Source organism: Paroedura picta, chromosome 4, assembly GCF_049243985.1.
Source record: "Paroedura picta isolate Pp20150507F chromosome 4, Ppicta_v3.0, whole genome shotgun sequence".
Lineage (NCBI taxonomy): Eukaryota > Metazoa > Chordata > Lepidosauria > Squamata > Gekkonidae > Paroedura > Paroedura picta.
In genome coordinates, this window is record NC_135372.1 from 65,742,527 (window position 1) to 65,754,592 (window position 12,066).

General features: G+C 41.7%; 1 long non-coding RNA gene across 2 annotated transcripts in view; it reads right to left on the minus strand.

Moving 5' to 3' along the window:
* LOC143835499 (uncharacterized) overlaps positions 1-12,066 on the minus strand; it is a 441,550-nt gene that overhangs the window by 301,465 nt on the left and 128,019 nt on the right. For both annotated transcript variants that reach the window (XR_013230177.1, XR_013230176.1), the window contains exon 2: positions 4,859-4,918. This is a non-coding gene — a long non-coding RNA (uncharacterized LOC143835499). The remainder of the gene's footprint in view (positions 1-4,858; positions 4,919-12,066) is intronic.

Here is a 12,066-nt window from a genome sequence, read left to right on the forward strand (position 1 = left end):
TTCTTGTCCTTGGACCTTATCCCTCCCTTTCCCTAGGATCCTTCCTTTCCCAAGCCACTATGTTGCTTTGGTTGTTACATATACAAATAGTTGTTACGTGATGATAGAACTTGGGATAAGAAGAAGAGGGTTTTTAAATTATTATTGCCTACTGTTCTCTACCAAAAGGAGTCTCAAAGCAGCTCACAATTGTCTTCCCTTCCTCTCCCCACAACAGACACCCTGAGAGGTAGGTGAGGCTGAGTGGGCTCTAACAGACCTGCTCTGTGAGAACAGCTCTAACAAGACTGTGACTAGCCCAAGGTCACTCCACTAACTGCACATGCAGAAGTGGAGAATCGAACCCAGCTTGCTAGATTAGATGCCGCTGCTCTTAACCACTACACCAAGCTGCCTCCCAAGGACTGAAAAGGTAACAAAAGCATTAATGTCCATTGAGAGAGAGAGAGAGAGAGAGAGAAAGAACACCAGCAGTATTACTTTATGCAGTCACTGTTGAAAGGAAAATTTGAGGTGCTTTTTCCAAGGTGAAAGGTTCCATAAGCACAATCTTTCTACCTTCTCTGCTGCCCCAGCTTTCATATGCAATTTCCCTGTGCATGTCAGTACACAGCATCAGTAGTGGAAGGCAGACAGACCGACTTTCAGAGTTATGGACATTATGTAACCACCAGTCTATGTAAAGAGAAAGCATCTCCACAATAGCCAAGTTGTTAATGTTCAGAAATCCTAACAGTCTTGACTTTTGTACTTGAACTTTCTCGTTTGTTCATTCCACATCTCATAACTTAAACCTTTATTATAGTCATTTTTAAAGAATCTACAGTAAACAAAAAACAAATATGCACAGCACATGTTGAAGGAATTCAAACCTATGTATTCCATGAAAATGTACAGAGATACACACTCTTGGAGAGTTGTATGATTGACTGTCCTGCACTATGCAGCTGTTGGTCACCTCATTCACACTCTCACACACATCCATTGAAATCAATTACACTTCTAAAAAGTATAATTCCATTTATTTATTTATTTATTTATTTATTTATTTATTTATCTAATTTATATTCCACTCCCTCTTCTTGAAAGGGATGTGGGATAGCTAACAGCATATAAAATACACCAACAAAGCAATACAAAGATATGGTAAATAATCTTTAAAATACAAAACAGTTATAAATCTATCCCCATAAAAACCTATCCACTATCAAGCCGGGTAGGATGTGCGGATAGTGAAGGTACAGCTAAAGCATACCAGCTGCCTAGATCACAATCACTCAAAGACCGCCAGGCAAAGAGCAGCCTTGCATGCCCTGTGGCATCTAGGGAGGTCTCACTAGGCACAGATCTCTTTGGGCAGTTGGTTCCATGGGATGGAGACCACTACAGAGAAGGCCCTCAAACTTGTTGATGCAAGATGGGCAATTCATGAACCAGAGACTTCCCATAAATTCTGAGATGAGGGTCGGAGAAGACGGGGGATTATGCCAGGAGAAGTTGTCCTGAATGTATTAGGGTCCCAGGCCATTTAGGACTTTTAAGGTAAGTACCAACACTATGAATTGGCACTGGGAACTAATTGGGAGTCATTGCAGCTGTTGTAAGATAGGTGTTATTTGAGCTGACCTGGACACTCCTAATAGTTGCTTTCTGGATTACTTGGAGCTACCAAAGCATTTTCAAAGGAAGCCCTGCATAGAATGTGTTAGTCAAGTCTCAAGGTGACTATTGCATGAATTACTGTGGCAAGGTCTTCCCTCGATAGGTAGGAAACCAGTAGGTGGTCCCGACATAGTAAAATGCAGTCTTTGTCAGTAATTGTTTAGGTGCCTTTCATCTAACAATGAATTTTTCAGGAGGATGTCATCACTACCTCCTTGAAGGTACTAGGGATAGAGCCCTGTGAGAGAGGGAGGTTTATAGTATTTCCCAAGGATCCTCCTCTCACTTTCCTGGAGGAAGGGCAGGGATCCAAGGAGCAAGAAGTCAGTCACACAACTGATAAGACCCTGCCAACATCTACTTAGGAGACTTGGTTGTAGTAAAAAATGGACCTGATTGCACACACAGGGCTCCAAGATTCCTACTGACTCCAATCTGGCAGCCAAGCAAGAGAAAGTTGCAAATGTATCACAGCTAACAGTCAAATTTGTTATATTTGAAGCCACCAAAGGGGTGGTTAATTGCCTAATAACTCTAAACAATTGAGCTGGATACAACATGCAATAAAGGCAGAAAGATAAGAGCATTGTGCTGCCTTCACTGCCACTTCACAGATCGTAAAGCAGGCTCGCATTGCTCTCATAGCTTCACCACGAGTTCATTGGTGGTACCACTCAGCTGTCTAAACCCTCTTTTCACCATCCTTAGCTTATCCATATACCAGAGAGCCAAATTAGTACAATGGCAAAGAGGGAACCAGGGGCAAGTTGGTCAATGGCCTCCTGAAGGCACAGATACTAGGCATCTGTGAGTACATCAAGAAAGCTGCCAGCAGAGTCAGACAGGAACCCAACTGGATCCATGAGTCCTCGGGAGTGAGAATAAATAAGCTTGCTGCTCCTGTAGAGGATGGAGGCAAATCTCAAACCAACCTTCACAACCTCCAATCCATGGCACCCGTTTGCAAAGAACTGCTGAATCCAGATCCATTTCTGCACAAAAGATCAGAACCAGTGTGTGGCCTGTTCTGTGCACGGGGGCCAACCTGGGAAAGCCAAGGCAGTCATAAAGTCTAAGGAGGCATCCAACAAGACACTGAAATTCCCCAAAACTATCAACTTAGGGAATTGCAAAGCCCATTCTGCTACCAACTCAGCCAACCTCAGCAGGGAGTCAGCTGGTAAAGGTAGGTGGATGCTAAACCAGCAGGGCTCCCACCATCTCCCTGGCAACCCATGCCAGGCCTACACATCCAATGTCAACAACGTTTGGTGCAAGAAGCATTTAGGATTGCAGTGGCATTTATTCCTATCTTTATATATCCCACCTTTCCAACAACATCTTAATGCAACTACCATGCAACTGTACTTAATGCAACTGTAAGCTACAGAAAATAGTTTTGAAAATAAAGCTAAAATTAACAATTTTTTAAAAAGCCACCTTATCAAAATGAAATCAATATTTATTTCATGCTTAAACCACAATGTCCAAGTTTTCATGGATCACTGAAAGAAAGCAATGATGGAGCATCCTTTCTTTGGCAGGGCACTCCTTTGTCATGTGCACAAGGCCTTCTCTAGTGTGCCCATCCATGGTATCTCAACTGATAGAGGATCATAGAATCAGAGGATCATAGAGTTGGAAGGGGCCATACAGGCCATCTAGTCCAACCCCCTGCTCAATGCAGGATCATCCCAAAGCATCCTAAAGCATCCAAGAAAAGTGTGTATCCAACCTTTGCTTGAAGACTTCCAGTGAGGGAAGCCTATTCCACTGCTGAACTACTCTGACTGTGAAAATCTTTTCCTGATATCTAGCCTATATCGTTGTACTTGTAGTTTAAAGCCATTACTGCGTGTCCTTTTCTCTGCAGCCAGTGGGAACAGCATCCTGCCCTATATGATCAGAGATCATATAGCATGATCTCTGATCTGAATGCTGTCATGTGGGAGGAAATGGTTCTGAACAAGGAAAAGCTAGAATGGAGCCTTTAAAGATTCATACAGGAAGAGCACTCTTGGATAAATGTGGGTCCCAAGTTTTCAAGGCAGCAACCCTAAAAACACTTTCCTGAGATTAATCCTTGTCCAATAAAATGGAATTTACTTCTGAGTAGACCTGCTTAAGTAATCTCTGTTAAAGTCAGGTGGGGGCTGAAAATCTCTTGAAATCAGAACTGATCTTCAGGCTACAGAGAGCAGTCACTGGAGAGAAAATGTCTGCTTGAGAGGATGGACCCTATGGGCATTACAGCCTGCTGAAGTCCCTGTTTCCCCCAGACCCCATCATCCCCTGATTCCACCTCCAAACCTTCAGGGATTTTAACCCAGAGTTGGCAGCTCTACTTTAACACCCCAAGAAACAGCTTTTCTGTGTTTATGGAGTGTTACTTTTATTCTGCATTGCTTCATTAAAAATAAGATGTATCTTTGTACTAATAACTACAGAAAACTATGATGCCTGAACTTAAAGACTCACTCCTCCTAATAGCATTCTCTTCTTCCTGTCTTCTAAACAATAATAATCACCAGTGGTTTGACATATTCAGAAATAGAACAGGAGGAAATCTAGAAAATGATATAAGTAATAAAATTAGAACCAGCGCCTCAAGGGCTTTTTAAAAAAGAAAATGAGCATATATTGAGGAAAGGCAGAATGAAAATATCAAAGAATGATCAGAAAGGACTCCTGTGCCTCCATCAACATAATTTTCATAACCTTTAAAATTATATACAACTGCAGGCATTTTTACATTTTATAAGGTGACTGTCTGCCATGCTAGATATCATAGGTATGGCTGAGAGTAATGTGTGTGTAAAAACAAAGTGGGAAAATGCCAAGGGTACTGGCCAACCACAGCTTCCATACAAGTGTTCTGATGTTTATAAAAAGACATGTCTTGCCTTCAAATGTTAAAAAGGTTGCCTCTAGCAATATTAACCATAAATATGGACTGCTTGTCTAAATAAGTCCCTATGACCCACTATTCTAGTGGCAACTCTCCATGGCCTGAGATTTTAATCGAGACCTGATACTTGAAATCCATTCAACTGGAGCTACTAGAAATCGAACCCTAGACCTTCTGTTTATAAACTATATGCTCTATTACTGGCACACATTGTGAATTGCTATGATAAATAACTGAAGAATCCCACACAACTGAATATTCCATAGATGTCTGTAATGGATCACTTACCCTAGCCTAGACTCCATATTTCCCCACACCAGGTGATGCGGCATCTTCAAAGCGGCACACCTAGAAGAAGGAGTGGGAGGAAACATTTGTTTTAACACAATGGTAACTACACCCACCAAACAAACATATACATGCTTTAAAATAAACAAGGGAGGATCAATTAAATCCCTTGCTGAACTGAATCACTGAATCTATATTTATCTGACTGAAGAAAGGGCATGGGAGAATACTTCTTCCTTGATTAGCCAAGATTGAGGAGAGACAGAAGGATTTTGGAAATGATCAAGGAAAGATGGCTGTCTGGCTGGCAGGCAGCCTCTGTGGTACAGAGGAGAGTAGGTGGAAAGCTGCTGATAACCCCTCAGTGGAGGGAAAGGGCTAATCAGACAATCAATCTTCAATCTTCTGCTTTTCTTTAGAGAGGCGGTTGTTGGCACCTGCTTACATTGACTGGGATGAAACAGCTAGTCACTGGAAAAATGGCACAATTCTTTTAAATTTTGTGGATAATAGTTAGTTAGAGATAATTTTTAAAAGAGACATGTGTTTCCTGAATTTCATATGGGTGGGGAGAGTCAAAGGGAATATATACATTTTATATGGCAAGAATCCACATCACAATCTCTTAGGCTGATTTTGCTGTAGCAGTGCCTCTCCGCTGCTGGTGCGTTGTGGCAGAGCAGCATGCTCCACCCCTACCTGTGTCCCGATGGGGGACCTTCGACTACAGTGGGCCTGGGCTGACTGAGATTTCTGCATTCTGATGATGCAGCCAGGCAGAAAGTTTCCGATATGCGGTGTGTGTTTGTGTGTGTGTGTGTGATGGGGGTTATTTGCAGGAAGATGGAATTGTGTAACAATACAATCCCACCTTCCTGCAAATTAAAAAATGTCCCATTCAACCCCATGGTGCTGCAAAATGCCACAGAACCGACTGGGGCATTTTTCGTCCTTGTTGGCATGCCATAGGGCAGCTAAGGGAACATAGGGCAGTGGAGCCCTAAAGCACACCAGGCTCAGGAGGGGGCTGGTCTGGTGGCAATGTCATATGGAAGTAGTGACATGTCATGTGGAACTGCTGCCTCATGAGCGCCTGTCCAGCCTCCTCCACCCCCCATGCAGAATTGGCTTTAGTGAGATTTCTAGTGAAAATTCGGTATACCCAAGCAAAATCTTTTTAAAACTTGTGTGACTAGATATGGCTTGGAAACAAATAGTTTGTTTTCTATGGCCATTCTAGAAACCTTCTAGGACAACAGTTTTGAAACTTTTAAGATTTTGAACTAAAATTTGATCCCAAACGGCAACATAGGAGCAACTTCACATTATGCACACATGCACACTTTACCCTTTCTCTTGTTACAGTGACAAAACCTCACCCACCAAAATATCTTAGTGTGTTCAAATTTTAAAGATAAACAAATATCATACTTCTTGGTATCTTCCCCAATCAGACACATACCCTGAGACAGAGTGGGGTGTAATGGCTAGAGTTTCAGAGAAGGATCTGGAAGATTTGGGTTCAAATCCACTCCTCTGTCATGGAAGCGTGCTGGGTGACCTTGAGCCAGTCACATACCCAACCTAGCATAATGCACAGGGCTGTTTTGAGGATAGAATGAAGATGAGAGAACAATGTAAACATCTGCAGGTTCCCTAAAGAGGCAGGGCATAAATGAAGTAAATAAAGATATAAAAATCATTTACGCTCCCAAAGCAGATGATCTAGACATTGAGGAACATTAGAAGTAGGGAGGCAATGGAAGAAGTGAGGCTATGGAAGATACTTTCTCTGATTTATCAATATGGCTCTGTTTCAAATAAGATCCAAGAAGGACTTATGCCATTGCTAAACTAATAGGTAGCTTTATTTCTTAGAATCTTTGACAAATGCATAAATATTCTGCGTACAAATCTTTCAAAGAAAGACCAGAGGTAACTAAAAACAATAAAGTTGCAACACGCACTCCCTTTTGAAAGACAGATGATTTAGTCTGCCGCACCATCATGCAGTAAGCTATTTCTGCCAAAAGCTTGGACATCTGCGGCTTACAAATAGCTGTTTTTCAGATACGTAAAGATTAAACTGTCATTATTCTGCTCGAGAAATCACTGTCTGCAGCCCTTTTTGGATTATTTAGGTAAGCGACAAGATGGCCTCTATAAAAAAGGAAAGAAATGGAGAGCATCTTAAGTTTTTATAGTCTTGGGAACTGTCACAGCTTTTCTCCTACAGCTAATTTAGAGATATTGTCACCCTGGAAAGGGTCTTGTGATCATCTTATGGAGCACATGGCTAACAGTGGAACTCAGCCATTAACCTACTAGGGAGCCTGAGGCAGGCCAAAATAAGAGCAACTTGCTTAAGCTACCTCACTAACAAGTAGGAAAGCTGAGGAAATAACATTTGGGAATAATACTAGCCTATTCTAAAAGAATGTTGTGAGCATTTTAAGAAAATATTTGTGAACTATTTCAGTTTGAACTCAACTAAATGGGGGGAATGTCTTATGAATGAAAGACTTGTTTATTGATTCATATGTGTGAAAGGAGGCAAAAATATTCACACTGGAGCTGCATGCCCACCTGCCCCTGGATATGCTTCTTACTGGCTCCTTCCTTTGGAACTGCTTTGATCCACTTTCAGTCTTAATCAACTATGGTATCAGTCCCATTAAAAAAAGGCTTATTTTTGTCTAAAAACATATCCTCTCATAGTCAATGAGGTCTGGTTATATGATGATGTCATCAAAAGCAATGAAGTTTCGGGGGACAAATAATTTTGCCTTAATAACTTAGCCATTCAGTGTTATTGTCATGTAGAAGCTTTGCATCTTAAGTAAGAAGATCAACATAAAAATTAGCATTAAAGCAGTAGCTGATAAGACCTGTGAAAAGGGAAATGACATGGGAAAACAAACCAGGGGAGGAGGAGGATCAGAAAACATTTTATTCCCCACATTTCCTTATTTCCTCCAAAATTCAAACCTGACAATAATTGTTATACAATCTGAAGGCTGTAAAATGCAATACAAATATAAAGCCTTGTTATAGAAACTGTAATTGGACACAGATTTGACAAACCCTGGCTTAATAGACTCTAATCTCCTGCTTGGCCTGTTTCAATAGCCAAATAAAAGATTATTCACAAATGACAGCAGTGTGGCTGGCAAGAAGAGTGCTTCAATCACAGTCTGATCATTGTTGATCTGGAGCACCACTTTTAATTATGTGGAAATGAAGCAAGATGGGATCTTTCCTTGCTTAACCAGTACAGCAAGACTGGAACATTTCATGAGTGGCTGGGCTGGGCAGTGTTGTTGTGTAACTCAAATATTTGAGAAGCTTCCCAGAAACAGGTTGGCGTGTCACACTAAGCTCTCTGGCACCTCTTGCTTACACTCACTCACTCTCACACGCTCTCTCTCTATCTCACACACACACTCGTTCACACACATGTGCCATAAGAACTAGCAGGTTCCTAGTGAGTAAGAACCCCTCTATGTATCAGGATTATGAAAAGCATGCCTACTGGATGGGGGATACGCTTCTAGGTAGCACTGTATGTGAACGAGACCTTGGGGTACTTGTGGACTGTAAACTAAACATGAGCAGGCAGTGTGATGCAGTGGTAAAAAAGGCAAATGCCATTTTGGGCTGTATCAACAGGGGCATCACATCAAAATCACAAGATGTCATAGTCCCATTGTATACGGCACTGGTCAGACCACACCTGGAGTACTGTGTGCAGTTCTGGAGGCCTCACTTCATTTGAGCCACTTTCTGAGAATAGAAGCGGGAAGGCAAAATGGTGGTGTCTTTCACCCTAAAATGATGACACATATGGCACTAATCACAAGGCAGTGCTTCACCCTGGAAAGTTCTGCAATTGTATACAAGGATAACATATATTTTTTCCTCTCCTTTCCCACACAAACTGTAACAGAAAATTCCAGTTGACTTTTGGAACAAAGAACAACCATCAAATTAAGAACAGCCCACTCTGCATTAAACTGTAAACTGTAAATAGGATGGAGTCGTTGATAGGGCATTTAATTCACTGATCCTACACTCTGATATAATAGTAATTAGAAAACCCAGGAACTTGAGCAGTAGGAAAGAACAAGGAAACCCAACCAATAAGTTCAAAGGAGGGATTTTAGAGGCTTTGATGAAGATGCATAGATTCAATGGATACATTGTGAGGAGCTGTGAAGTGAAAGTGTGTCTGAAACCCCATAATGTTGTACTTTGCACTTGGAGTCTTATCTCAATCAAAGGCTTAACAGGGCTAAGTTCCACAACCAACTTTAAGAACACTGGAAGCCAAAACACTGGAATTAAAACAGAGTCTCCTTGAGCATGGGCAGGACACCACAGAATCACTGCAACTGGCCTTTGCACGTTTAGAGTGCTGTTTTCTAGCCACCAAGCTCTACTGAGGGGCAGGTTTTCTTCATGCCTTTGGAGAAATAAAAGATGTGTCCTTGCACTCCCTCCTCCCTTTTGGGGCTTTGTGGTGCTTTGGACTCAATTATGTTTGGGTAGAGTTTTGACAGTCTGGACATGGTAACTGGACCCCAAAGAGTGATTATGTCTAAGCAATAGGCTTAAGAACAAGGAGCATGGACGCCTAGCTTATTGGGAGAGTGCTGCTTCATCGCATATCCCCTCTTTCCCCATTCATTCACCTCAGCCAGAAAACACAATCGGGGCTGTGTTTTGCCTGCCCATTCCAAAAAGACCATGGGCACTTTACAGAAAATTTTATTTTAACTTATGCAAAGTAGCTTTGCAGTCTCAATTAAAAAAATCTCAGAGCAGGAAATGAAGAGGGGAGGGTATGTGTGAGGGTGGGCAAAATGCTGCAGGGACTGTCACACATTTCTCCCTCCACACAGGCTTGCCCCTGGTTGCTCCCTGGTGTGAAGCAAGATAACGAATGGCAAACCTAGTTTTGGCGATTTCCTTCATCTCAAGGAAAATCTGGCCAAAACTCTAGCCAGCCCCTGGACAGCCTTGAGATGCAAGTAATGCCATGTGGAGGAAGCTTTAAAACCCACCAGCAACCAGAGGCTGTCCAGGGGCAGATTCCTTGTGCAGAATTGGTCCTATAAACTTCTGTTCATTATGCTGTTAAATGCATAGGAAGCAAAAATGTTTTAAACAGAGAATAAATCTTTTCTATTTTCTCTACAAAGCTCCAGGGCTTACCAGTCAAGCTAAGCATTTTGGTACTTTTACAGCATAGAATTGACAATTTGTGTTTTATTTTAAAGGGGGAATCAGAAACAAGCACCACATCTACTTCTGACAAGAAGTATCCTTCCTGTCCTCCAGAATCTTTTGTTATACTCCTGAACATGGTAACTTGAGCTGCAGCAGAGATAAAGAATTAGCTGTTCAGCCAAACAGAGGGTAAGGCATAGTCAAGGAAAAGAGTTGGCAAGACATTCTTCTCATGCTGATGTGTGTCTCAGGAAGAGGTGAGTGTGGTTCAGTGCAGTCATAAGAGTTTTGTTCATTTGCTGTCTTCCCATTGAGCCCAGTGGCCCCTAGATCAGATCTGAAGAGAACTAAAGACTTGACAGCTGTCAGGGCTAGTCACATTTTACCATGAAATTCTTAACGACAGACTCCCTTCCCCACAACTAGTCCCTTTTAATATATATATTGCAGGAAAGTAACCAACAGATCCTGTTAGTTGTTTCCTCACATTGAGTTCACATCTCATTGATGTTAGGGAGATGTTAATTCTTGGGGAGGGGGAATAGCTTAATCCTGGTTCCAAAATGGTTACCAAGAGGAATTTTTCTAGAAACGCTGCCTGGTGTTTTATGAAGCACAAGGCAGACTGTAGCCCACAGCATGCGGGGGGGGGGGGGAAGGAAAGCAAGTTTATTTGCCATAGTCTAAGGACTAGGTTGTACACTGATACAAGTTGGAAGGCTGTTCCACATTATGCTTAGCTTATTGTGGCCCTAGGCATTCATTGCAACTACTGGAAGAAGCCATATGTTGCAATGTTTCATTTATGCTGTCTCCTTTTAGCTAGCTGTATCTCTCAACGTGTATTGCCACCGTTATGCAAGTAAAGAGTCTCCTCGTAGCGAGTTTTGTAAGAATTCCCCACTGCACCCATATATTCAGCCTGCTACTCTGTATTCCAGCATAGAATGTTTCAGTTTGAGAACACTTTTTAATGTGTTTATGTGAAGCAAATAAAAGAAATTGAGACAAAAACTCACAGAGTAAAAAGTACCCTCAGTCTGCTCGACAAATAAGCCATCATTTAGCTGTTTTAATCCTCTGGAAATCTATTTTAGAATTATCTAGGAATTCTCTGTAGTTTTTTTTTCTTTTAAGAGAAGGAAAACAAAAAGAAGAAAAATGTAGAAACTATACCAAAGTGAGGTTCCACACAGCAACAATTCTCTGTACTAGTTTCTCCAGTAAATACAGAAGCATTTGCAGTGACAACAGAGTATCTGCCTAGCCATTTTCTCGGTTCTTTCCTTCCCTCAGCAACCTATGGCTGCCAACTTCCTCTACACCACTGCTGTATTGTGTGTTTTTTCAATTGGTAATTGTGAGATGGCTGCAGAACAATATTGTTTGTAGGACCTAGTGCCATAATCTACTAGCTCCTCTGAGAATCATAGAATAATAGAGATGGAAGGGACCTCATGGGTCATCTAGTCCAACCCCCTGCACCATGTAGGACACTCACAACCCTATTGCTGACAGTGTAACCTGCCACCCCCTTGAAACTTCAAAGAACCAGCCTCTCCATCTGATTGCTATCTAGCCTTTGTTTAAAAATTACCAACAATGGAGAACCCACCACCTCTCGAGGAAGCCTGTTCCACTGAGAAACCGCTCTGTCAGGAACTTCTTCCGGTGTCAGGAACTTCTTAATTTTTCTTAAAAGCCTCTAATCAATGTTGTTTTGCAGAAATTCACTCTATATCACTGAAATAAAAGGGCTAGAGACTTCCTTTTTAAATAAAATGAAATCAGATGATTCAGATGAGTGAGCAGTAGATCATGGCAAAGACAGTTCTAACATTACCATGTCATACTGATCTAGTAAGTGCCAGTATCACCCTCCCCAAAACCATTTTTACCATGCAGGAAATGATGGCCAAATTCATGCTTCTAGGGTTGCCAACCCCCAGGGGGTGCTGGAGAGCTCCAGAAATTAACTT